Source organism: Cavia porcellus, unplaced genomic scaffold, assembly GCF_034190915.1.
Source record: "Cavia porcellus strain 051 isolate PalLab524CR breed Dunkin Hartley unplaced genomic scaffold, mCavPor4.1 scaffold_31, whole genome shotgun sequence".
NCBI classification, from domain to species: domain Eukaryota; kingdom Metazoa; phylum Chordata; class Mammalia; order Rodentia; family Caviidae; genus Cavia; species Cavia porcellus.
Genome location: NW_026947514.1, coordinates 46,460,910 through 46,486,392, shown reverse-complemented (window position 1 = coordinate 46,486,392; position 25,483 = coordinate 46,460,910). Strand labels below are relative to the sequence as shown.

Genomic DNA, 25,483 nt, shown 5'->3' with positions numbered 1-25,483 from the left:
CTAACCCTAAACCTAATGCTAACACTAACCCTAACCCTAAAACTAACCTCTAAAAATAACCCTAACCCTAACACAAACACTAACACAAAACTTCACTTCTAAACCTAACCCTAACCCTAAACATCAACCAAAACCTAACACTAACCCTAAAGAAAAACCCTAATTCTAACCCTAACCCTAATCCAACCCTAACAATAACCCTAACCCTAATCCTATACCTAACACCTAACCTTAACCGTAACCCTAACCCTATACCTAACACTTAACCCCTAACCTTAACCCTAACCCTAACTGTAACACTAACCCTAAACCTAATGCTACCTCTAACCCTAATCCTAAAACTATCCCTAACCCTAACCCTTACACTACCCTAACTTAACTGTAACATTAACACTAACCCTAATCCGAAGACTAACCCTAACACTATCACTAACACTTAAACTCTAAACCTAACCTTAACCCTAGCCCTAACCCTAACACTAACACTAATGGTAACACCAAGCATAACCCTAAACCTAAACCTAACTCTAAAGCTACCCCTAACCCTAACACTAACGCTAAGCGTAACCTCTAACCTTAACCCTAACCCTAACCTAATCTTAACCCTAACACAAACCTAACTTCTAAACATAAGCCTATCACTAACCCTAACCCTAACCCTAACCCTAACACAAAGCTAACTTCTAAGCCTAACCCTAACACTAAACCTAAGCTTCAAACCTAACCCTAACCCTAACCTCTAAGCCTAACCATAACCCTATCCCTAACCCTAATACTAACCATAAATCTAATGCTAACCTCTAACAATAACCCTATCCCTAACCCTAACACTAACACTACCCCTAAACTCGAACCGTAAAACTAACCCTAAAGCTAACCCTAACCCTAACCCTAACCCTAACACTAACCTCTAACTCTAAACCTAACCCTAACCTAACCCTAAACTTAACTTCTAACCCTCACCCTAAACCTAACCCTTAACCTAATCAAAAACCTAACCCTAACCCTAACCCGAAAACTAAAGTCTAACCCTAACTTAATCCTAAACCTAACGCTAACTAACCCTAACACTAACCCTAACCATAATCCTAACCCTAACAATAAACCCTAAACCTAACCCTAACTCTAAACGTGACAGTAACCCTACCCCTACCCCTAACCCATACCTGGAACCCTAAACCTAACCTTAACCCTAACACTAAACCTAACACTTACCCTAACCCTACACTCTAACCCTAACCCTAAGCATAACCCTAACCATAAGCCTAATCTCTAACTCTAACACAAATCCAGACCCGAACACTAACCATAACCCTAACCCTAACCCTAACCTTAACCCTAACCATAACCCTAACCCTAACCCTAGCCCTAATCCTAATGCTAACACTAACCCTAATCCTAAAATTAACATTATCCCTAACCCCTACTGTAACCCTAACCTATTCGAAACCCTACCACTAACTGTAACCTGAAGCCTAACCCTAACCCTATATCTAACATTTAACCCCTAAACCTAACTCTAACACTAACCCTAAACCTAACCCAAACCCTAACCCTAATGCTAATCCTAACAATAACCCTAACCCTAAAGATAAACCTATCCTCTAACCCTAATCCTAAGCCTTAGCCTATCCCTAACCCTAACCCTTAACCTAAAACTAACCCTAACCCTAAACATAAACCTAACCCTAACCCTAACCCTAACCCTACATGAAACACTAAACACTAACACTAATCCTAACACCATCACCAACCCTAACCATAATCCTAACCTGAAACCTAACCCTAAAACTAAATGTAACCCTAACCTAACCCTAAACCTAACACTAACCTCTAACCCTAACACTAACACTAACCCTAACGCAAACCTCTTCTAACCCTAACACTAACCCTAACACTAAACCTCAACCTAACCCTAATCCTAACCCTTAACCTAACCCTCAACCTAACACTAAACGTCAACCTAAGCCTAATCATAAGCCTAACGCCAAACCCTAATCCTAACCCTAACCCGAACCCTAACATAACCCTAAGCCTAACCCTAACCCTAACCATAAGACTTTCCCTAACACCTAATGACTAACCCTAACAATAACCTTAAACCTAACCCTAACCCTAAACATAACGCCAACCCTAATCCTAAAACTAACACTAACCCTAACCCTTACCCTAACACTAACCTAATCATAACCCTAACCATAACCATAACACAAAGCCTAACCCTAACCCTATCTCTAACACCTAACCCCTAAACATAACTCGAACCCTGAGCCTAACCATAACCCTAACCCTAACCCTAAACCTAAACATAACCCTAACTCTAAATCTAACACTAATCCTAAACCTAACCCTAATCCTAAAACTAAAGTCTAATCCTAACCCTAACCTAACAATAACCTTAAACCTAACCCTAAGCCTAACCTTAATCGTAACCCTAGCAGTAACCCTAACCCTAACCCTAACACTAACACTAACCTCTAAGCCTAACCCTAACACTAACCCTAAATCTAACGCTAAATTCTAACCATAACCCTAACACTAACCCTAACGCTAACACTAACCCTCATGCTAACCCTAACCCTAAAATCGAACCATAACCCTAACACTAACCCTAACCCTAAACCTAACCCTAACTTCTAACCCTAACACTAAACCTAATCCTAACCCAAATCCTAACACTAAAACCTAATCCTAAACTTAACACTATCACTAACACTAACCCTATCCCTAAACACAACCCTAACCCTAAACCTAACCCTAACCCTAATTGGTAACCCTAACCTTAACCCTACCCTAACGTTAACCCTAACCCTAACTAACCCCTAACCCTAACCCTAACCCTAACCCTAACCCTAACCCAAAAACAAAACCTAACACTAACTCTAAACCTAACCCAAACCCTAAACCTAATCGTAACCATAACATTAGCCGTAACACCAGCCTAACCCTAACCCTCTCCCTAACACCTAACACCTAACCCTAACCCTAACCCGAACCTGAACCTTAAAACTAACCCTAACTTAACACTAACGCTAACATCTAAACCTAAGCCTAACCCTAAACCTAAGTCTAAACATAAACCTAACCCTAACCCTAAACCTAAACTCTAACCCTAACCCTAACAATAACTCTAAACTCTAACCCTAACCCTAACAATAACCCTAACACTAACCATAAGCCTAACCTCTAACCCTAATACTAATCTGAACCAGAACACTAACCATAACACTAAACCAACCCTAACCCTTACCTCTAACCCTAACCCTAACCTAACCCTATAACTCTAGTCCTAACCCTAATCCTAACACTAACACTAACCATAACCCCTAACTCCATACCCTAATCTTAACCCTAACCCTAACCCTAAAGCTAACACTAACACTAACCCCAATCCTAACACTAACCCCAATCCAAACCCGAACTCTGTCTAAACCTAACTCTAACCCTAACTCTAACCCTAACCCTAAACCTAAACCTAACACTAACCATAAATCTCAACCTAACCCTAACCCTAACCCTAATGACAAACCCTAATCCTAACCCTAACCCTAACTCCTAATCCTAAACCTAACCTTAATCCTAACCCTAAACCTAACCTATACTCTAACCCTAATCCTAAACCTTACAGTATTCCTAACCCAAATGCTAACACTAACCCTAACCCTAAACTTAAACAAAACCCTAAACCTACATCTAACCAAAACCCTAAACCCTAACCCAAACCCTAACATTATCCTTAACCCTAACTCTAGGCCTAACCCTAAATCTAACCCTAACCTTACCCCTAACCATAAGCTTAACTTCTAACCCTAAACCTAAATGAACCCAAACCATAACCATAACCTTAACACTAACCTTAATCCTAACCGCTAACCCTAACCCTATGTAATCCTAACCCCTAACGCCAAACCCTAATCCTAACATTAACCCTAATCCTAACACTAACCCTAACCCTAATTCCAATCTAACCTCAAAGTAAACCCTAACCCTATCCCTAACCCTAACATTAACACGATACTAACATCTAACCCTAACCCTAACACTAACACTAAAACTTAACCTAACACTAATCATAACCCTAACTCTAAACCTAACACTAACCCTAACATTAACGCTAAACATAAACCTAACCTCTAAACATAAACCTAAGCTGAACCCAAAACCTAACCCTAACCCTAACCTTAACCCTAACCCTAATCCTAACCTCTAACCCTAAACTTAACCCTAAACCTAACCCTAACCGTAACACTAACCCCTAATGCAAAACCCTAATCCTAAACTTAACCCTAACTCTAACACTAACCCTAACCCTAATCCATATCCTAACCCTAACCCTAACCCTGTCTAACCCTAACCCTAACCCTAACTGTAAAACTAATCACTAACCTAAACTTAAACCTAAACCTAACCCTAACCATAACCCTAATCCTAAACATAACACTAACCCTAACCATAAACTCTAAACCTAAACCTAACCATAACTCTAACACTAACCATAACCCTAAACCTAACCCATACCTCTAACCCTAACCCTAACCCTAACACTAACACTAACCATAACACGTTAACACTAACACTAACCCCAAACTCTAACCCTAACCATAACACTAACCACAAAAATAAGTCTAACCTCTAACCCTAACCCTAATCCGGACCCGAACACTAACCAAAACCCTAACCCTAACCTTAAAACTAACCTCTAAACATAACCCTATCCATAACCCTAATACTAAAGTAAACTTCTAACACTAAATCTAATCCTAACCCTAAACCTCAACCTAACCCTAACCGTAACACTAATGACAAAACGTAATCCTAACCCTAACCCTAACCTAAACCTAACCCTAACACTAACCCTAACCCTATCCCTAACACCTAACCCCTAACCCTAACCCTTACCCTAAACCTAATGCTAACTCAAACCCTAATGCTAAAACTGATCCAAACCCTAACCCATACCCTAACCCTAATCTAATCATAACCCTAACTCTAACCGCAACAAAGCCTAACCCTAACCCTACCCCTAACACATAACCCCTAAACCTAACCCTAACCCTAACCATAACCATAACTGTAAACCTAACGTAACACTAAACCTAACCCTAAACCTAACTCTAACCCTAACACTAACCCTAACACTAACACTAACACTAAACCTAACCCTAATCCTAAACCTAACCCTAACTCTAACCCAAACACTAACCCTAACACTAACACTAACACTAACCCCAACCCTAACACTAAAACTAATCTCTAACCCTAAACTTAAACATAAATCTAAACCTAACCATAACCCTAATCCTAACCACAACCCTAACCCTAACCCTAAACCCTAAACCTAAACCTAAACCTAACTCTAACACTAACCATACCCCTAAACCTAATCCATACTTGTAACCCTAACCCTAAACCTAAAACTAACACTAATGCTAACCCTTACCTTAACATTAACACTAACACCAAGCTCTAAACCTAACCCTAACAATAACCCTAACCGTAAAAATAAGCCTAACCTCTAACGCTAAAGCTAATCCCAACCCAAACACTAAACATAACGCTAACCTAACCCTAAACCTAACCTCTAAACCTAACCAAAACCGTAACCCTAACACTGTTTAATTTAATTTCTAAACCTAAACATAATCCTAAACCTAAACCTCAACCTAATGCTAACAGTAACCCTAATGACAAAACGTAATCCTAACACTAACCCTAACCCTAACCTAAACCTAACCCTAACCATAACCTTATCCCTAACAACTAACCCCTAAGCCTAACCCTAACCCTAAACTTAATGCTAACTCAAACCCTAATCCTAAAACTAACCCTAACACTAACCCTTACCCTAACCCTAACCTAATCGTAACCCTAACCCTAACCGTAATACAAAGGGTAACCCTAACACTATCCCTAACACATAACCCCAAACCTAACTCTAACCCTAACCATAACCATAAACCTACCGTACCACTAACCCTAAACCTAAACCTAACCCAAACCCTAAACTTAACCCTAACCATAACCTTTAACCCTAACCCTAACCCTAACTGTAATCCTAACCCCTAAAGCCAAACCCTAATCCTAACATTAACCCTAATCCTAACACTAACCCTAACCCTAATCCCAACCCTAACCTCTAAACTTAACCCTAACCCTAACCCTAACCTTAACCCTAACACAATCCTAACTTCTAAACATAAGCCTATCACTAATCCTAAACCTCAACCTAACCCTAACCCTAACCATAACACTAAAGCTAACTTCTAAGCCTAACCCTAACACTAAACCTAAGCTTCAACCCTAACCCTAACCCTAACCCTAACCTCTAAGCCTAACCCTAACCCTATCCCTAACCCTAATCCTAACCATAAATCTAATGCTAACCTCTAACCATAACCCTAACCCTAACCCTAACGCTACCACTACCCCTAAACTCGAACCGTAAAACTAACCCTAAACCTAAACCTAACGCTAACCCTAACCCTAACACTAAACTCTAACTCTAACCCTAACCCTAACTCTAACCCTAACCTAACCCTAAACTTAACTTCTAACCCTCACCCTAAACCTAACCCTTGACATAATCATAAACCTAACCCTAACCCTAAACCAAAAATTAACCTCTAACCCTAACTTAATCCTAAACCTAATGCTAACTAACCCTAACACTAACCCTAACCATAATCCTAACCCTAACAATAAACCCTAAACCTAACCCTAACTCTAAACGTAACAGTAACACTACCCCTAACCCATACCTCGAACCCTAAACCTAACCTTAACCCTAACACTAAACCTAACACTTACCCTAACACTAACCCTACACTCTAACCCTAACCCTAAGCATAACCTACACCATAAGCCTAATCTCTAACCCTAACACAAATCTGAACACGAACACTAACCATAACCATAACACTAACCCTAACCCTAACCCTAAACTCTCACCCTAACCATAACCATAACGCTAACCCTAACCCTAGCCCTAATCCTAAATCTAACACTAACCCTAAACCTAACCTTAACCCTAACCCTAAAACTACCCTCTAACCCTAATCTTAAAGCTAAAACTAACCCTAACCATAACCCTAACCCTAACCATAACCCTAACACTAATCATAAACCCTAAACCTAACCCTACCCCTAATACTAAAACTAACCCACCCTTAACCATAAGCCATACCTCTAACCCTAACACTCACTAACACTAACAATAACCCTAAAATTACCTTAACACTAACACTAACCCTCACCCGAACCCTAACCATAAACCTAACCCTAACTCTAACACTAAACCTACCCCTAACCCTAACCCATACCTCTAACCCTAAACATAACCCTAACGCTAACACTAACACTAACCCTACCCCTTAGCTTAACACTAACACTAACCCTAAACTCTAACCCTAACCCTAACCATAACCCTAAAACTAAACAAAAGCCTAACAGCAAACCCTAACCCTAATCCAAACCCGAACACTAACCATAACCCTAAACATAAACTTAAACCTAACCTCTAACCCTAAACCTAACATGAATCCTAACCCTAACACTAAACTTAGCTTCTAATCCTAGACCTAATCCTAATCCTAAACCTCTACCTAAAACTAACCGTAACCCTAATTACAAAACGTAACCCTAACCCTAACCCTAACCCTAACAAAAATCCTAACCTAACCCTAACATGAACCCTAACCCTATCCCTAACACCTAATCCCTAATCCTAACCCTAACCCTAACCCTAATCCTAAACCTAATGCTAACACAAACCCTAATCCTAAAACTAACACTAAGCCTAACCCTTACCCTAACACTAACCTAATCATAATCCTAACCCTAACCATAATACAAAGCCTAACCCTAACCCTATCCCTAACACGTAACCCCTAAACCTAACCCTAACTTTAACCAAAACCATAACACTACCATAACACTAACCCTAACCCTAAACCTAACCGTTAACTCTAAGCCTAACACTAACCCTAACCCTAACATTAACCCTAACCCTAACACATACCTCTAACACTAACCCTAACCCTAACCCTAACCTTAACCCTAACCCTAACCCTAACCGTAATTCATAACCCCAACCCTAACCCTCACCCTAACCCTAACCCTAAATCTTACCCTAAACCTAATACTAACCCTAAACTCTAATACTAACCCTAACATTAACCCTAATCATAACCATAAGCCTAACCTCTAACCCTAACCCTAACCGGAACACAAATGCTAACAATAACACTAACCCTAACCCTAACGCTAAGCTCTAACCCTAACCCTAACACTAAAACTCTAACCCTAAACCTGACCCTAACCCTACCATAAACCTAACCCCTAATGCCAAAACCTAATCCTAACCTTAACCCTCACCCTAACACTAAGCCTAACCCTAACCCTAACACTAACCTCTAATGCTAACGCTAACCCAAACTCTAACCCTAACCCTAACCCTTAGCCTAATCATAACCCTAACCCTAACTCTAAAACTAAACACTAACCCTAACCTTAATCCTAAACCTAACACTAACCCTAACCATAACCATAAGCCTAACCCTCTAACCCTAATCCTAACCGGACCCCAAATGTTAACGATAACCCTAACCCTAAACCTAATGCTAAGCTCTAATCCTAACCCTAAAACTAACACTCTAACCCTAACCCTAACCATAACCCTAACCATACTCCTAACTCCTAACACCAAAACCTAATCCTAAACCTAACCCTCACCCTAACACTAAGCCTAACCCTAACCCTAACAATAACCTCTAACACTAACCCGAACCCTAACTCTAACCCTAACCCTAACCTATCCCTAAACCTTAACCTAACCATAACCCTAACCCTAACCCTAAAACTAAACACTAACCCTGACCTTAATCCTAAACCTAACACTAACCCTAACCCTAACCGTACCATAACCTTAACCCTAACCATAAATCCTAAACCTAACCCTAACCCTAACACTAACACTAACCCTACCCCTACCCCATCCCATACCTCTAACCCTAACCCTAATATTAACCCTAACACTAACCCTAACCCTTACCCTAATACTAACACTAACCCTAAACTCTAACAGTAACCATAACACTAACCCTAACCGTAAGCCTAACCTCTAACCCTAACCATAATCCAGACCCGAACAATAACCATATCCCTAACACTAACACTAATTCTAACCTCTAACCCTAACCATAACACTAACCCTAACCCTAACCCTAACCCTAACGCTAATGCCAAACTCTAATCCTAACCCTAAGCCTAAACCTAACCCTAGCCCTAGCCCTAAACCTAATGCTAACACTAATGCTAATCCTATAACTAACAATAACACTAACCCTTTCCGTAACCCTAACCTAATCGTAACCCTAATCCTAACCCTAACCCTAACTCTAAGACCTAACACCTAAACTTAACTCTAAGCCTAACCCTAAACCTCACCCTAACACTAACCATAAGCCTAAACCTCTAACCCTAACCCAAATCCGAACCCGAACACTAACCATAACCTAACCCTAACCCTAACCCAAACCGAAAAACCTAACCCTAACCTTAACCATAATTCTAAACCTACAGCCAAACCTAATCCTAATCCTAACCCTAATGCTAACCCTAACCCTAACCCATACACTAACCCTAAACCTAACCCTAACTTTAACTCTAAACCTAACCCTAACTCTAACAGTAACACTAAACGTAAACCTAACACTTACACTAAACTCTAACCCTAATTCTAACCCTAACACTAAGCCTAACCGTAACCCTAAACCTATCCTCTAATCTTAATTCTAAGAATTACACTGTCCCTAACCCTAACCCTTACCCTTACCCTAACACTAACAATAAGCCTAACCCGAACCCTAACCCTAACCTTAACACCAAACATAACCCTAAACCCTAACCCTAACCCTAACACTATCTACAACCCTAACCCTAACTCTAACAAGAAACCTAACCCTAAACCTAAACCTAACCCTAACACTAAACATAACCCTAACCTCTAAACTTAACCTGAACCCTAACCCTAACCCTAACACAAACATAACTTTTAACCCTAAACCTAACCCTAACACTAAAATTCAAACTAACACTAACACTAACCCTAACCCTAACCTTAAACCTAACACTAAACCTCAACCTAACCCTAACCCTAATCCTAAACCTAACGTCAAAGCCTAATCCTAACACTAACCCTAACCCTAAACCTAAACATAACCTAACCCTAGCCCTAACCCTAACACTAAACCTAACCCTAACCCTTACCTAATCATAACCCTAAACCTAACCCTAACCCTAACCCTAACCATAACTCTAACACCTAACACCTAAACCTAACTATAACCCTAACCCTAAACCTAACACTAACACTAACCATAAGCCTAAACCTCTAACCCAAACCCAAACACTAACCATAACCCTAACCCAAACCTATAACCCTCACCCTAATACTAACCATAACCCTAAACCTACAGCCAAATCTAATCCTAAACCTAACCCTAATGCTAACCCTAACCCTAATCCTAACCCATATACTAACCCTAACCCTAACCCTAACCATAAATCTAAACCTAACCCTAACCCTAACACTAACACTAACCATAAACCTAACACTTATACTAAACTCTCACTCTAACCCTAACCCTAACAATACCATAAACCTAACCCAAAACCTATCCTATAACCCTAATCCTAACCCTTACCCTTTCCCTAAACCTAACCCTAAACCAAAAACAAACCCTAAACCTAACACTAACCGAAACCCTAAAACCTAACCGTAACCATAACACTATCCCTAACCCTAAACCTAACCCTAGACCTAACCCTAAATCTAAACCTAACCCTACATCTAACCCTAAACCTGACCCTAACCCTAACCTCTAAACTTAACCCTAAACGTAACCCTAACCTTAACCCTAACACAAACCTAACTTCTAACCATAAGCCTAACCCAAAACCTAAACCTCAATGTAACCCTAACGCTAACCATAACCAAAAGCTAACTGCTAAGACTAACCCTAACACTAAACCTAAGCTTCAAACCGAACCCTAACCCAAACCCTAACCTCTAAGCCTAACCCCAACCGTAACCCTATCCCTAATACCTAACCCCTAAGCCTAACCCTAACCCTAACCCTAACCCTAAACTTAATGCTAACTCAAACCCTAATCCTAAAACTAAATCTAACCCTAACACTTACCCTAACACGAACCTAATTGTAACCCTAACACTAACCGTAATACAAAGCGTAACCCTAAACTATCCCTAACACGTAACCCCTAAACCTAACTCTAACCCTAACACTAACCATAACCCTACCGTAACACTAACCCTAAACCTAACCCTAAATCTAACCCTAACCCTAACTTTAACCTTAACCCTAAAATTACCCGCTAACCCTAATCTTAGTGCTAAAACTAACCCTAACCATAACGCTAAACCTAACCATAACCCTACCACTAAGCATAAACCCTAAACCTAACCCTAACCCTACCACTAACACTAACCCACCCTTAACCATAAACCATACCTCTAACTCTAACCCTAACACTAACACTAACATTAGCCCTAAAATTACCTTAACACTAACACTAACCCTGACCCTACCCTAAACATAACCCTAAACCTAACCCTAACTCTAACACTAACCCTACCCCTAACACTAACCCATACCTCTAACCCTAACCATAAACCTAACGCTAACACTAAGACTAACACTAACCCTTACCTTTACACTAACACTAACCCTAAACTCTAACCCTAACACTAACCCTAACCCTAACACTAAACTTAACCTCTAACCCTAAACCTAATCTTAACCTTAAACCTCAAACTAACACTAACCATAACCCTAATGACAAAACGTAATCCTAACCCTAACCCTAATCTTAACAAAAACCGCAACATAACCCTAACCCTAACCCTATCCCTAACACCTAATCCATAATCCTAACCCTAACCCTAACTCTAATCCTAAACCTAATGCTAACTCAAACCCTAATACTAAAACTAACCCTAAGCCTAACCCTTACCCTAACCCTAACCTAATCGTAACCCTAACCATAATACAAAGCCTAACCCTAATCCTATCGCTAACATGTAACCCCTAAACATAACCCTAACCTTAACCATAAACATAACCCTTCCATAACACTAACCCAAACCCTAAACCTAACCCTAACTCTAAGCCTAACACTAACCCTAACCCTAACATTAACCCTAACCCTAACCCTAACCCTCACCCTAACAGTAACCCTAACTCTTACCCTAAACCTAACACTAACCCTAACCCTAAACTGTAATCCTAACGCTAACACTGACCCTAGCCGTAACCATAAGCCTAACCTCTAACCCTAACCCTAACTGGAACCCAAATGCTAAAAATAACCCTAACCCTAACCATAACGCTAAGCTCTAAGCATAACCCTAACACTAACACTCTAACCCTAACCCTAACTCTAACCCCTAACGCCAAAGCCTAATCCGAACCCTAACCCTCAACCTAACACTAAGCCTAACACTAACCCTAACACTAAACTCTAATGCTAACACTAACCCTAACTCTAACCATAACCCTAAACTTAACTTCTAACCCTGAAGCTAACCCTAACCCTTAACCTAACTGTAACCCTAACCCTAAACCTAAAACTAAAGACTAACCCAAACCTTAATGCTAAACCTAAATGTCAAACTAACCATAACCATAAGCCTAATGCCAAACCCTAATCCTAAACCTAACCATAACCCTAACGCTAACATAACCCTAAACCTAAACCTAAACCTAACACAAACATAACTTCTAACCCTAAACCTAACCCTAACACTAAAATTCAAACTAACACTAACCCTAACCCTAACCCTAAACTTAAAACTAACCCTAAACCTCAACCTAAACCTAACCCTAATCCTAACCCTAATGCCAAAGCCTAATCTAACACTTACGCTAACCCTAACCCTTAACATAACCTAACCCTATCCCTAACCCTAACCCTAAACCTAACCCTAACCCAAAACCTATCCATAATACCTAACCACTAACCCTAACCCTAACCCAAACCCTAACCCTAAAACTAAATCTAACATTAACCCTAATCCTAAAACTAACCCTAACCCTAAACTTTACCCTAACCCTAACCTAATCATAACTCTAACCCTAACTGTAACATGAAGCCTACCCTAAATCTATCCCTAATGCCTAATTCCTAAACATAATCCTAAACCTAAACCTAACTCTAACCTGTCGATGTCCGCTCCCGGCCGGCAGGAAGGACACACGACAAAGTCTGGTAGTGGACAACCTTTTCTTTTTATTTTCCTTCTCCGTACAGCCTGCCCTGGGTTCTCCCAGCTGAAGCCTCCTCTGGTCCGCTCCCCGCGGCTCCTTTTGTGCTTCAGTCTGCCCCAAAGCCTCTACCGGTCCGCTCTCCGCGGCTCCTTTTGGGCTTTTACTTCTGGGCTTCTACCTGGCTTCTTCTTCCGCCCAGGGGTGGCACCGGTATATATACGGGTACAGTGTCCAATCATGTTAAAGTAAGCAAGGCAAGCTGATTGGCTAACATCATCAGTTGCCAGGCAGACTATATTGTTGAGCGGGTTGTTTACGCGGTAAGCAGGAAACTAACATATTCGATGGGAGGGGTAATCTACCTCAGGCTTTGCTCTTTACCACAGGCCGCACGTCCGCCGCGCAAGGCGAGCTATCACAGACGCGGCTCCCAACACTAACCCTAACCCTAACCCTAACCCTAAACCTAGCCCTAATACTAACCCTAACACCAAAATCTAACCCTAACCCTAACCCTAACAATAATCCTAACCCTAACCCAAGACCTATCCTATAACCCTAATCCTAACCCTTACCCTATCCCTAAACCTAACCCTAAACCAAAAATGAACCCTAAACCTAACCCTAACCAAAGCCCTAAACCCTAACCATAACCCTAACACTATCCCTACCCCTAACCCTAGCCCTAACCCTAAATCTAATCCTAACCCTACCCCTAACCCTAACCCTGACCCTAACCCTAACCTCTAAACTTAACCCTAAATCTAACCCTAAACTTAACCCTAACACAAACCTAACTTCTAACCATAAGCCTAACCCAAACCCTAAATCTCAATGTAATCCTAATGCTAACCATTACCAAAAGCTAACTGCTAAGACTAACCCTAACACTAAACCTAAGCTTCAAACCTAACCCTAACCCAAGCACTAACCTCTAAGCCTAACTCTAACCCTATCTGTAACCCTAACCCTAATCCTAACCCTAAATCTAATGCTAACCTCTAACCATAACCCTAACCCTAACCGAAACCCTAACGCTAACCCTACCCCTTAACTTTGAACCGTAAAACTAACCCTAACCCTAACACTAGCCCTAACATAAACATAAACTTAACTTCTAACCCTGAACCTAACCCTAACCCTTAACCTAACCGTAACCCTTACCCTAACCCTATCCCTAACCCTAAACCTAACCCTAACCCTAAAACTAAACACTAACCCTTACTTTAATCCTAAACCTAACCCTAATTGTAACCCTAATGACAAAATGTAATCCTAACCCTACCCTAAACCTAACCCTAACACTAACCTTAACCCTATCCCTAAAACCTGACCCCTAACCCTAACCCTAATCCTAAACCTAACGCTAAATCAAACACTAACCCTAACCATAAACCGAACTCGAACCCTAACCGTAACCGTAACCCTAATCCATAACCCTAACACTAACACAAGCCATAATCCTAACCCTATTCGTAAAACTAAACGTAACGCTAAGCCTAACCATAAGCCTAACCCGAACCTTACCCCAAACACCTAACCCCTAACCCTAACCCTAATCCCCAACCCTAACCCTGACACTAACACTAGCCCTAACCCAAATCCTAAACCTAACCCAAACCCTAACCCTAACAATAAGCCTAAATCTAACCCTATTCCTAACCCTAAATCTAAGCCTAACACGAACCCTAACCCTAACCCTAATACTAACTGTAACCATAAACCTAACCCTAAACCGAAACCTAACCCTAAACCTAAAACTGACCCCTAACCCATAACCCTAACCATAACCCTAACACTAAACCTAACCCTAATCCCTAACACTAACCCTAATCCCTAACACTAACCCTAACCCTAACACTATCCCTAACTGTATTCATAGCCCTAAGCCTAACCCTAACCCTAAACCTAACCCTAACCCCAACCCTAATCCTAACAATAAAATTAATCCTAACACTAACACTAACCATAACACCTAACCCTAACCCTAACCCTAACCCTAAACCCTAATCCTAAACCTAAACCTATCCTTAACCATAAACCCAACCTTAACCATATCCGTAACACTAACCCTAACAATAAACCTAATCCTAACCGTAAACCTATCCCTAAGCTAATCCTAATACTGAGCCTAACACTAATGCTAACCATAACCCTAACCCAATTCCCTAACCCTAATTCTAACCTCTAACTCTTTCCCTAACCCTAACACTAACCCTAAAACTAAACCTGAACCTAACCCTAACCCTAACGCTAATGCTAACCCTAACCCTAACCCTAAATCAAACACTAACCAAAATCTTAAACCTAACCCTAATTGTAACACTAACCCTAAAGCTAACCCTAACTTTAAGCCTAAACCTAACCCTATACCTATCCCGAAAATTAACCCTAACCCTAACACTAACACTAACCCAAATCCCGATCACTAACCCTAACACTAACCCTAACCCTAACCCTAACCCTAAGCCTAACCTAACCCTAAACCTAACCCTAACCCTAAACGTAACCCTAACCCTAACTCAAACCCTATACCTAACCCTAATCCTAACCCTAAACTAACCCTAACCCTAACACTAACACTAACCCTAACACTAACCCTAAACCTAACCTCTAACTCTAGCCCTAACCCTAACCCTGACTCTAACCCTAACACTAAGCCTGAACCTAACCCGAACCCTAAAGCTAACACTAACCCTAAACCTAACCCTAACCCAAATCCTAAACCTAACCCTAACCCTAACCCTAACCTTAAGCCTAACCCTAACCCTATACCTATCCCTAAAACTAACCCTAAGCCTAACCGTATCCCTAACCTCTAACCCTAACCCTATCCCTAACCTTAAGCCTAAGCCTAATCCTAAACCTAACCCTAACCCTCTAAAACTAACCCATAACCTAACAATAATCCTAACCCTAAACCTAACCCTAACCCTAAAGCTAACCTCTAACACTAACCCTAACCCTAACCATAACCCTAACTCTAAAGCTAACCCTAAACCTATCCATAAGGCTAACTGTAAAAATAAACCTAACCCTAACCCTAAACCTATCCCTAACCCTAATCCTAACACTTAGCCTAACACTAACCCTAACCCTATCCCCTAACCCTAATCCTAACTCTAACCCTAACACGAACACTAACCCTAATCTGTAACCCTAAACTTAACCCTTACAATAACCCTAACACTAACCGTAAAACTACCCCTAACCCTAATTCTAACCCTAACCCTAACCCTATCCCTAATTGCTAACCCTAACACTAACTCTAACCGTAACCCTAACCCTAACGAATACAGTAACCCTAACCACAATATAACCATATCCTTAACACCTAACCCCTAAACCAAACACAAACCCTAACCCTAACCTTAACTGCAACCGTAAACCTAACCCTAACCCTAACACTAACCCTAAACCTATTCATAACCGGAATCCTAACCGCAATCCAAATCTTAACCCTGAGCCTATCTGTAACAACTAACACCTAAAACTAACCCTAACCTAACACTAACCCTAACCGTAACCCTAAAATCTAACCCTAACCCTAACCCTGAACCTAACCTCTAAATCTAACTGCTAACACTAACCCTAACCCTAAACCTAACATGAACCTAACCCTAAACCTATCCCTAACCCTAACCCTAACGCTAACCCTAACCCTAACACTAACCCTAACTCTAACACAAATCCTAAACCTAACAGTAAACCTAACCCTAACCCTAACTCTAAACCTAAATTTAAGCCTAACACTAACCCTATCCCTAACCCTGAAACTAAGCCTAACCCTAAACGTAACACTAACCCAAAACTAACCTTAACCCTAACCCTAATCCCTAACCATAACTGTAACCCTAACCCTAACCCTAAACCTAACCCTAACCCGAACCCGAACCTAACCCTAAACCTAACCCTAACCCTAACCCTAACGCTAACCCTAACCCTAACTCTAACACAAATCCTAAACCTAACAGTAAACCTAACCCTAACCCTAACTCTAAACCCAAATTTAAGCCTAACACTAACCCTATCCCTAACCCTGAAACTAAGCCTAACCCTAAATGTAACACTAACCCAAACCTAACGTTAACCCTAACCCTAATTCCTAACCATAACCGTAACCTTAAGCCTTAGCCTAACCCTAAAACTAACACTAACCGTAATCCGTAACCATAACGATAATCCTCAGCCAAACCCTAATCCTAAAGCCTAATGCTAACCCTCATCCTAACCCTAAACATAACACTACCCGTAACCCTAACCGTAACCTTAGCCGTAACCCTAACACTAAAGTTAACCCTAATACTAACACTAACCCTATCACTAACCCTAAGCCTAATACTAACCCTAGCCCTCTAAAACTAACCCATGCCCTAACACTAACCCTAACCCTAAACATAACCATAACAATAACCCTAACACTAACCCTAATATCTAACCCTAATCCTAACCTTACACTATACCTAATCCTAACCCTAACCATAACCGTAACCCTAACCACAAACCTAACCCTAATGCTAACTTCTAACCCTAAACCTAAAGCAAACACTAACCCTAACGCTAACCCCTAACACCTAAACCTAACCCTAACCCTAAACCTAACCCTAATCCTAACCCTAACACGAACGCTAACCCTAATCTGTAACCCTAACCTTAACCCTTACCATAACCCTACACATAAGCGTAACACTAAACCCTAACCCTAACACTAACACTAACCCTATCCCTAATCCCTAACACTAACACTAACCCTAACACTAACCCTAACCGTAACCCTAAACGTAACCCTAACCTTAACCGTAACTCTAACCATAACCCTAACCATATCTTTAACACCTAAGCCCTAACCCTAACCCTAAGCCTAACCCTATCGCTAACCCGAACACTAACCCAAATCCGTACCCCTAACCTTAAGCCTTACCATAACCCTAACCCTAACCGTAAAACTAGCCCCTAACACTAACCCTAACACTAACCCTAACACTAACCCTAACCCCAACCCTAATCGTAACCTTAACCCTAACACCTAAGCCTGAACGTAACCCTAACCCTAACCCTAAACTTAACCCTAACCCTATCCATAACGCGAACCCAAACAATAAACCAAACTATAACCCTAAACCTATCCCTAAACCTAATCCTAAATCTGAGCCTCAAACTAACCCTAACCCTAACCCAAACACAAACACTAACCCTACCCCTAATTCCTAACTGTAATACTAACCCTAACACTAAACCTAAACCTAACCCTCAACGTAACCCTAACCAGCACCCTAAATATATCCTTAAAACCTAACCACTAATCCGAAACCAAATCCCTAACACTAATGCTAACTCTAACGCGAACCTGAACACTAACCCTAATCCATACCCCTAACCTTAAGCCTTAACATAACCCTAACGCTAACCGTAAAACCAGCCCCTAACACTAACCCTAACCCTAACACTAACCCTATCCCTAATCCCTAACACTAACGCTAACACTAACCTTAACGGTAACCGTGAACATAACCTTAACCCTAACCGTAACCCTAAAAATGACCCTAAACATATCCTTAACACCTAATCCCTAACCCTAACCCAAACGCTAACATCACCCTAACCTTAACCCTAACCCGAACCTTATCCCAAACAACTAACCCCTAAGCCTAACCCTAACCCTAACCCAAACCCTAATCCCCAACCCTAACCCTGACACTAACACTAGCCCTAACCCAAATCCTAAACCTAACAATAAGCCTAAACCTAACCCTATTCCTAACCCTAAATCTAAGCCTAACACGAACCCTAACCCTAACCCTTACCCTAATAATAACTGTAACCATAAACCTAACCCTAAACCTAACCCTAACCCTAACCCTAAAATTAACCCCTAACCCATAACCCTAACCCTAACCCTAAACCTAAACCTAAGCCTAACACTAACACTAACCCTAATCCCTAACAATAACCCTAACCCTAACACTATCCCTAACTGTATTCATAGCCCTAAGCCTAACTCTAACCCTAAACCTAACCCTAACTCCAACCCTAATCCTAACAATAAAATTAATCCTAACACTAACACTAACCATAACACCTAACCCTAACCCTAACCCTAACCTAAACCCTAATCCTAAACCTAAACCTATCCTTAATGCTAAACCCAACCTTAACCATATCCGTAACACTAACACTAACACTAACAATAAACCTAACCCTAACTGTAAACCTATCCCTAAACTAATCCTAATACTGAGCCTAACACAATGCTAACCCTAACCCTAACCCAATTCTCTAACCCTAACCCTAACCTCTAACTCTATCCCTAACCCTAACACTAACCCTAACACTAAACCTGAACCTAACCCTAACCCTAACGCTAATGCTAACCCTAACCCTAACCCTAAATCAAACACTAACCCAATTCTTAAACCAAACCCTAAATCTAACCCTAACCCTAACCCTAACCCTAACCTTAAGCCTAAACCTAAACTGATACCTATCCTGAAAACTAACCCTAACCCTAACACTAACACTAAACCAAATTCCTATCACTAACCCTAACACTACCCCTAAACCTAACCCTAACCCTAACCGTAACCCTAACCTAACCCTAACCCTAACCGTAACCCAAACCCTATACCTAAGCCTAATCCTAGCACTATACCTAACCCTAACACTAACATGAACCCTAACCCTAACCCTAACCTCAACTCTAGCCCTAACCCTAACCCTAACTCTAACCCTAACACTAAGCCTGCACCTAACCCAAACCCTAAAGCTAACACTAACCCTAAACCTAACCCTAACCTTAAGCCTAAACCTAAACTGATACCTATCCTGAAAACTAACCCTAACCCTAACACTAACACTAAACCAAATTCCTATCACTAACCCTAACACTACCCCTAACCCTAACCCTAACCGTAACCCTAACCTAACCCTAACCCTAACCCTAACCCAAACCCTATTCCTAAGCCTAATCCTAGCACTATACCTAACCCTAACACTAACACTAACCCTAACCCTAACCCTAACCTCAACTCTAGCCTTAACCCTAACCCTAACTCTAACCCTAACACTAAGCCTGCACCTAACCCAAACCCTAAAGCTAACACTAACCCTAAACCTAACCCTAACCTTAAGCCTAAACCTAAACTGATACCTATCCTGAAAACTAACCCTAACCCTAACACTAACACTAAAACAAATTCCTATCACTAACCCTAACACTACCCCTAACCCTAACCCTAACCGTAACCCTAACCTAACCCTAACCCTAACCCTAACCCAAACCCTATACCTAAGCCTAATCCTAGCACTATACCTAACCTTAACACTAACACTAACCCTAACCCTAACCCTAACCTCAACTCTAGCCCTAACCCTAACCCTAACTCTAACCCTAACACTAAGCCTGCACCTAACCCAAACTCTAAAGCTAACACTAACCCTAAACCTAACCCTAACCCAAATCCTAAACCTAACCCTAACCCTAACCCTAACCTTAAGCCTAACCCTAACCCTATACCTATCCCTAAAACTAAGCCTAACCCTAACCCTAATCCTAACCCAATCTCAAATGCTAATGATAACACTAATCCCTACACTAACCCTAACCAAACACCTAAACCTAACCCTAACCCTAAACCTAAGCCTAACCTAACCCTAAACCTAACCCTAACCCTAAACGTAACCCTAACCCTAACCCTAACCCAAACCCTATACCTAACCATAATCCTAACCCTAAACCGAACCCTAACCCTAACACTAAAACTAACCCTAACCCCAAACCTAACCCTAACCTCTAACTCTAGCCCTAACCCTAACCCTAACTCTAACCCTAACACTAATCCTGAACCTAACCCGAACCCTAAAGCTAACACTAACCCTAAACCTAACCCTAACCCAAATCCTAAACCTAACCCTAACCCTAACCTTAAGCCTAACCCTAACCCTATACCTATCCCTAAAACTAAGCCTAACCCTAACCCTAATCCTAACCCAATCTCAAATGCTAATGATAACACTAATCCCTACACTAACCCTAACCAAACACCTAAACCTAACCCTAACCATAAACCTAAGCCTAACCTAACCCTAAACCTAACCCTAACCCTAAACGTAACCCTAACCCTAACCCTAACCCAAACCCTATACCTAACCATAATCCTAACCCTAAACCGAACCCTAACCCTAACACTAAAACTAACCCTAACCCCAAACCTAACCCTAACCTCTAACTCTAGCCCTAACCCTAACCCTAACTCTAACCCTAACACTAATCCTGAACCTAACCCGAACCCTAAAGCTAACACTAACCCTAAACCTAACCCTAACCCAAATCCTAAACCTAACCCTAACCCTAACCTTAAGCCTAACCCTAACCCTATACCTATCCCTAAAACTAAGCCTAACCCTAACCCTAATCCTAACCCAATCGCAAATGCTAATGATAACACTAATCCCTACACTAACCCTAACCAAACACCTAACCCTAACCCTAACACTAACTATAACCACAACCGTAAACTTAACTCTAACCGTAACCATAAACCTAACCCTAACCATAACCCTAACCGTAACCCTAACCCTATTGTTAACCCTAACCCTAACACTAACCCTACCCCTAATTCCTAAATCTAATCCTAACCCTAACACTAACCCTAAATCTAACCCTCAACATAACCCTAACCATTACCGTAACCCTAACCATAACCGTAAATATATCCTTAACACCTAACCCCTAATCCTAAACCAAATCTCTAACACTAACACTAACCATAATGCTAACCCGAACACTAACCCTAATCCATACCACTAACCATAAGCCTTAGCATAACCCTAACGCTAACCATAAAACTAGCCCCTAACACTAACACTAACCCTAACACTAACCCTATCCCTAATCCCTAAGACTAACCCTAACACTAACCCTAAAGGTAACCCTGAACGTAACAATAACACTAACCATAATCCTAACAATAACCCTAAACATATCCTTAACACCTAACCCCTAACCCTAACACAAACCCTAACATTAACACTAACCGTAACCCTAACCATAACCCTAAACTTAACCCTAAATCTAATTGTAAGTCGAACCCTAATCTTACTCCGAAGACAAACCCTGATACTATCCCGAAAACCAAATCCGTATATATAACACTAATCTATCCCTAACCTTAACCCTAACCCTAACCCTAACCTAACCTCAATGCTAAACGTAAACTAAAACTAACACTAACCCGGAACCTAACCCTAACCGTAACACTAACCCTAACCTTAATCTTAAACCTAAACCTATACCTATCCCTAAAACTAAGCCTAAACCTAACCTTGATCCTAACCCTAATCCTAACCCTAACTCAAATGCCAACGCTAACGCTAATCCCTACACTAAGCCTAAACAAACACCTAACCCTAACCCTAACACTAACCATAACCATAACCATAACCATAACCATATCCTAACTCTAACCGTAACCATAAACCTAACCCTAAACGTAACCCTAAGCAAAACCCTAACCCTAACCCTAACCCTAACACTAACCCTAACCTTAAGCCTAAACCTAATCCTATACCTATCCCTAAAACTAAGCCTAAACCTAACCTTGATCCTAACCCTAATCCTAACCCTAACTCAAATGCAAACGCTAACACTAATCCCTACACTAAGCCTAACCAAACACCTAACCCTAAACCTAACACTAACCATAAACCTAACCATAACCATAACCATATCCTAACTCTAACCATAAATATAAACATAACCCTAACTTTAACCCTAACCATAACCCTAACCCTAAACCTAACCCTAACCCTAACGCTAACCCAAACCTAACACTACCTCTAACCTCTTACCCTAACCCTATCCTTAACCCTAAGCCTAATCCTAACCCTAACCCTAACCCTCTAAAACTAACCCATAACCTAACACTTATCCTAACACTAAACTTAATCCTAACTCTAACCCTTGCCCTATCCCTACGCCTAACACTAATCATAATCCTAACCCTAACCCTAACAGTAACCCTAACAGTAATCGTAACCCTAACCCTAACCGTAACCTTTACCCTAAACCTAACACTTAACCGGTAACCCTAACCCTAACGCTAACCCTATCCCTAACCTCTAACACTAACCCTATCACTAACCTTAAGCCTAAGCCTAATCCTAAACCTAACCCTAACCCTCTAAAACTAACCCATAACCTAACAATAATCCTAACCCTAAACCTAACCCTAACGCTAAAGCTAACCTCTAACACTAACCCTAACCCTAACCATAACCCAAACTCTAAAGCTAACCCTAAACCTATCCGTAAGGCTAACCGTAAAAATAAACCTAACCCTAACCCTAAACCTATCCCTAACCCTAATCCTAACACTTAGCCTAACACTAACCCTAACCCTAACCCTAACCCTAATTCCTAATCCTAATCCTAACACTAACCCTAACACGAACACTAACCCTAATCTGTAACCCTAAACTTAACCCTTACAATAACCCTAACACTAACAGTAAAACTACCCCTAACCCTAATTCTAACCCTAACCCTAACCCTATCCCTAATTGCTAACCCTAACACTAACTCTAACTGTAACCCTAACCCTAACCACAATATAACCATATCCTTAACACCTAACCCCTAAACCAAACACAAACCCTAACCCTAACCTTAACTGCAACCTTAAACCTAACCCTAACCCTAACACTAACACTAACACTAAAACTATTCATAACCGGAATCCTAACCGCAATCTGAATCTTAACCCTGAGCATATCCCTAACAACTAACACCTAAACCTAACCCTAACCTAACACTAACCCTAACCGTAACCCTAACCCTAACACTAAACCTAACCCTAACTTCTAACCCTAACACTAACCCTAACCCTAAACTCTAACCCTAACCCTAACCCTGAACCTAACCTCTAAATCTAACCGCTAACACTAACCCCAACCCTTAACCTAACCCAAACCTAACCCTAACCCTAATGCTAACCCTAACGCTAACCCTAACCCTAACTCTAACACAAATCCTAAACCTAACAGTAAACCTAACCCTAACCCTAACTCTAAACCCAAATTTAAGCCTAACACTAACCCTATCCCTAAGCCTAACCCTAAATGTAACACTAACCCAAACCTAACGTTAACCGTAACCCTAATCCCTAACCATAACCATAACCCTAACCCTTAGCTTAACCCTAACACTAACACTAACCGTAATCCCTAACCATAACGATAATCCTCAGCCAAACCCTAATCCTAAAGCCTAACGCTAACCCTCATCCTAACCCTAAACATAACACTACCCATAACCCTAACCGTAACCTTAGCCGTAACCCTAACCCTAAAGCTAACCCTAATAATAACACTAACCCTATCAGTAACCCTAAGCCTAATACTAACCCTAACCCTAACCTTCTAAAACTAACCCATGCCCTAACACTAACCCTAACCATAACATTAACCCTAACACTAACCCTAATATCTAACCCTAATCCTAACCTTACACTATACCTAATCCTAACCCTAACCATAACCGTAACCCTAACCACAACCCTAACCCTAATGCTAACTTTTAACCCTAAACCTAAAGCAAACACTAACCCTAACACTAACCCCTAAAACCTAAACCTAACCCTAACCCTAAACCTAACCCTAATCCTAACCCTAACACGAATGCTAACCCTAATCCGTAACCCTAACCTTACCCCTTACCATAACCCTACACATAAGCATAGCACTAAACCCTAACCCTAACCCTAACACTAACCCTATCCCTAATCCCTAACACTAACACTAACCCTAACACTAACCCTAACCGTAACCCTAAACTTAACCGTAACTCTAACCATAACCCTAACCATATCTTTAACACCTAAGCCCTAACCCTAACCAAAACAATAACCCTAACCCTAAGCCTAACCCTATCACTAACCCGAACAACTCCATACTCCTAACCTTAAGCCTCTGCTAACCCAACTCCATACCCCTAACCTTAAGCCTTACCATAACCCTAACCCTAACCGTAAAACTAGCCCCTAACACTAACCCTAACCCTAACCCCTAACCCTAATAGTAACCTTAACCCTAACACCTAAGCCGGAACGTGACCCTAACCCTAACCCTAAACCTAACCCTAACCCTATACGTAACGCTAACCCAAACAATAAACCGAACTATAACGCTAAACCTATCCATAA

At 41.1% G+C, this 25,483-nt stretch overlaps 1 long non-coding RNA gene across 1 annotated transcript in view; it reads right to left on the bottom strand.

The window, feature by feature from the left end:
• The window catches only part of LOC134474223 (uncharacterized), a 219,978-nt gene that overhangs the window by 7,372 nt on the left and 187,123 nt on the right, over positions 1-25,483 (bottom strand). The window lies entirely within an intron of this gene.